The 4,129-nt window shown below is 42.5% G+C and overlaps 1 pseudogene; it reads right to left on the reverse strand.

Moving 5' to 3' along the window:
• Positions 1-2,142: 2,142 nt before the first annotated feature.
• On the reverse strand, positions 2,143-2,260 carry LOC126177701 (5S ribosomal RNA; annotated as a pseudogene).
• Positions 2,261-4,129: the final 1,869 nt, after the last annotated feature.

Here is a 4,129-nt window from a genome sequence, read left to right on the forward strand (position 1 = left end):
ATGTGGTTTTAATTGTGTGTTTGACTTGTATATAGTTTTTCTGTACTTGATTGTTCTGTGCTACTCCGATCATCTTGTGGCTGTTTTAATCATTCTGCAACTTTTTATGTTCCGGCTGTACTTTACCTTGCGTCTTTTAATCCTTAAAGTGTGTGGTTTTTTGTGTAAAATACTTTCTTAGATTCTTATCTCCATTTTTACAGTCGCCCCCTTTTGTATGCTCTCTTCCTTTATGTTTCCACTTTTTATATCTATGTTCTGCCATGTTTTCTCCCATATGTTGGTGTATACTTGTAGTATTTCTCAGCTGAAGAGCAGTGCCTATGCTGTTGCCAGCCCGCTCCGAATGGGAAATTGAAATATAATTTTTTAAAAAGGCAGAGGATTAGTGTTGAATTCGCGTCTTTTCGATGTGGGTGTGGTAAATGCGGGAATGTGAGCTATGACGATGATATAACCAAATACGTCCGAACAGGATCAGTGTGCTGTTATTGTTTTCTTTGTTGCTGAAGGACAGAGAGACTTCCATCGGAGAGTGGAGAGCATATATTGGACAGCATGTCTGTGGAATACCACCGTTGTCGCATAGTACGCTAGTGTCCTGCTGGGTCGTCCTGTGTGGCCACGCGGTTCTAGGCGCTACAGTCTCGAACCGAGCGACCGCTACGGTCGCAGGTTCGAATCCTGCCTCGGGCATGGACGTGTGTGATGTCCTTAGGTCAGTTAGGTTTAATTAGTTTTAAGTTCTAGGCGACTGATGACCTCAGAAGTTAAGTCGCATAGTGCTCAGAGCCATTTGAACCATTTTTGTCTTGCTGAGTCATGATAACGGACGTCCCCATATCGCAAATGTCGTAACGTAGAAGTTCCACCAATTCAAGCGAGAGATAGGCGAGCACCCGCCCTGTAGTCCTGATCTTCTCCAACGCGATTATTACGCCTTCGGTCCTTTGCAAAAGGCCTTGAAGGGTCGATGATTCCTGCCAGACGAGAATGTGCGGCGGTCAGTTACAAACTTTTTCACGCATCAGCACACGGTGCTTAACCAAACGGGTACCTTCAACCTTGGCCATCGCTGAGATGATTACCACAACGCTCACGGCCATGTTGCCTGACAGCCATACCGATTCTGAACTGTATGGCCTTCGAACAGAAACTTTTTTATCGCCTATTATGGTAATGATTTTTAAAACTTTTTAGTTTTGTGGCCGAAACACAATTAAATCCTTTTGTTTTCACCCCTCAGAAAACTATATTTTATACGAGAGGGATTAGTTGCCCCCAACTGGAAACGACTAATCCACAGTCATTGCACTATGGTCGACTGTTTGCACGATCTGTTGGTGTTAGATTCCCATAGCCCTCGAGCCAATGATTCGATCTGTCTGAAAATCGGAAACACAGCGATAACCTGCAGTTTCTTTGTTGTGATGTCCACCCGAAAACTTGCAGCAGCATCAGACACATTCATTAGCCCTCATATACTCCCACCATTTTCCATCTGCAGGTAAAGCATTTTTTGTTTACTGAAAATAAGATCACGTAAGTGCTACACTTTAATCATTGTATGCCACAGGCATGGAAGCACTGGAGTATCGTTACTTGGGTAGCGTTCGGTCGATATGTTGAAGTTGTAACACTTCCCATATTCGTCAGCGTATAATGTGTGATACACTCTCCAATTTTCTGCAGTCTTTCTTTTTCCTGTTTCCAAGTAATACACCATTCAGTCTCGAAATTTACAAACGTCAGAACGTTGAATTCAGACTTTCACAAACGGTCTACAGTGGCATTTTTTCGAGTTGCAGTAGGTCTCTAAAGAACTGCTCTAACAAGGAATGCTCAGGACTAACAGAGCACTAAAATAACACAGGCTCGGACAGGGGAAGGAAATCAGGCATGCAGTTAACCAAAGGCATCATTATAGCATTCGTTTACGTGGTTTTAGCACTCCGTCTTCAGGCCACAAGTGGCCCATCGGGACCATCCCACCGCCGTGTCATCCTCAGCTGAGGATGCGAATAGGAGGAGCGTCTGGTCAGCACACCGCTCTCTTGGTTGTTATGATGGTTTTCTTTGACCGGAGACGCTACTGTTCGGTCGAGTAGCTCTTCAGCTGGCATCACGAGTGCACCCCGAAAATGGCAACAGCACATGGCGACCCGGATGGTCACCCATCCAAGTGCTGGCCACGCCCGACAACGATTAACCTAGGTGATCCGACGGGAACCGGTGTATCCACTGCGGCAAGGCCGTTGCCTTACGTGGTTTAGGGCATTTAAATATTAATTCAGGTGGCATTAAGAAAGTTGCCCATCCCAGATGCGAGTTGTGGGCCTCAAGCATTGCACCGTCTCTCTCAGGGACGGAAGTAAAAAATAAAGGCTTTTACCATTTTTCAGAGTGTAAGTTAAGGCCAATGTTCTCAAAGTTCATGAGGCTATTTCAGCGTTAAAACCTTTCTAGTCGTTTCAAGCGAGCACGTTGCTCCGACTGGACACTGATTTCGTCTTCAGTACCAGTTACCAGAACCGGTCCCACGTTTAAAAAGCGTTTTGTAATCATACACTTCGGCGTCTGCAATTCTATTTCCAGCTCTACAAAACTATAGGTTCCTCCTTACCCACAGTCTAAGGAACTTGACAACTCGAAACGGCCGCAGCTAGCCAAAAAGGAAGTACTTCGGTGCTCACCTTTTTAACATTCCCTTTAGTTGTTATACAAACATACTCTGAAGCGTTTCGAACGGGGTCTCATTGTTACATTAATATATCTTTTTTTTTTCTTTCTCTTACATGAGCGCCTATTCTGTCCAAAGTTGAAACCTTTTACATCCACATCTAAATATATACTCCGCAAGCCGCCGCACTGTGCAAGGCGGAGGGTATTCTGTACCACTACTAATGATTTCCTTTCCTGTTCCACTTGCAGAGAGAGCGAGGAAGAAACAACGATCTATATGTCTCCGAATGAGATATAATTTCTCATATCTTCGTGATCTTTACGCGAAATGTACGTTGGCGGAAGTAGAATCGTTTGGCTGTCTGGTTCGAATGCCGAGTCTCTACATTTTCTCAACAATGTTCCTCTAAAAGTACGTCGCCTCTTCTCCAGGTATTCCCATTTGAGTCCCCGAAACTTCTCGGCAAGACTTGAGTGTTGTTCGAACCTACTGGTGAAAGATATAGCAATCCACCTTTGAACTGCTCCGATGCCTTCCTTTAACCCGACCTGGTACGGATCCCTCGAGCGGTACCTAATAATGGGTCGCACAAATATCCTATATGCGGTCTCCTTTACGGACGAATCACACTTCCCTAAAATTTTTCCAATAAACCGAACTCCACCATTCGCCTTCGTTGATGTGATAGCTGTTCTCCTTCATTTTAAGGAGGATGTAAACTGAAAAATCTGTAAATGTGGAATTGCTTGAAATAAACTACATAACGAACTGCAATTTCCCAGTAAATCTACGAGCTGTGTACGAGCAAGAGGAAAGGTAAAGAAAGAGAAATAGAAATTGAACCAAATTACAAATTCACATTAACTGTAAATTTCCCTTGTTCCAAACTTAAATGTAATAAGTGATCCTTCATAAATGAACGCACGTATATCAGCAACTATTACAAAATTATATTAACATGCAAGTGCCCTTATATGAGATAGCCTTACTTTTTTTATGAACAAGAATTTTCCTGTTGACAAAGTAACTAATATCGTTATAATATTTACTACTAATACAAATTAAGTTCTAAACATATACAAAATTGTTGACTGCCGACAAAGAAATGTGCCACAAGAAATGTATCGTCAGTGATACAAATAGCCTTGTCTCTTTTTGGTCCAGATAATAAAATAAATACCATCTGCAAAACAAAGATGACGGTTTTGTATGGCTATCTTATCGTGTAGATAAACGTCAACGCCTAATAGAAGAAATTGATACAGCAAATTTGAAAATGAAATTTTAAGTGAAAAAGTTAGTAACAGAGAAGTGTGTGTGCCAAAACCACTCGCTAGGAATGTGGAAGGAGGTAGTTTTAAATTCCGAGCACAGTTTCGCCCCTGAATTCTTATCTAGAATAGCCTTAGCTACCCTAATTTTGAACATGAACATTATCTACGTATT

This window comes from Schistocerca cancellata, chromosome 3, assembly GCF_023864275.1.
Source record: "Schistocerca cancellata isolate TAMUIC-IGC-003103 chromosome 3, iqSchCanc2.1, whole genome shotgun sequence".
NCBI lineage: Eukaryota > Metazoa > Arthropoda > Insecta > Orthoptera > Acrididae > Schistocerca > Schistocerca cancellata.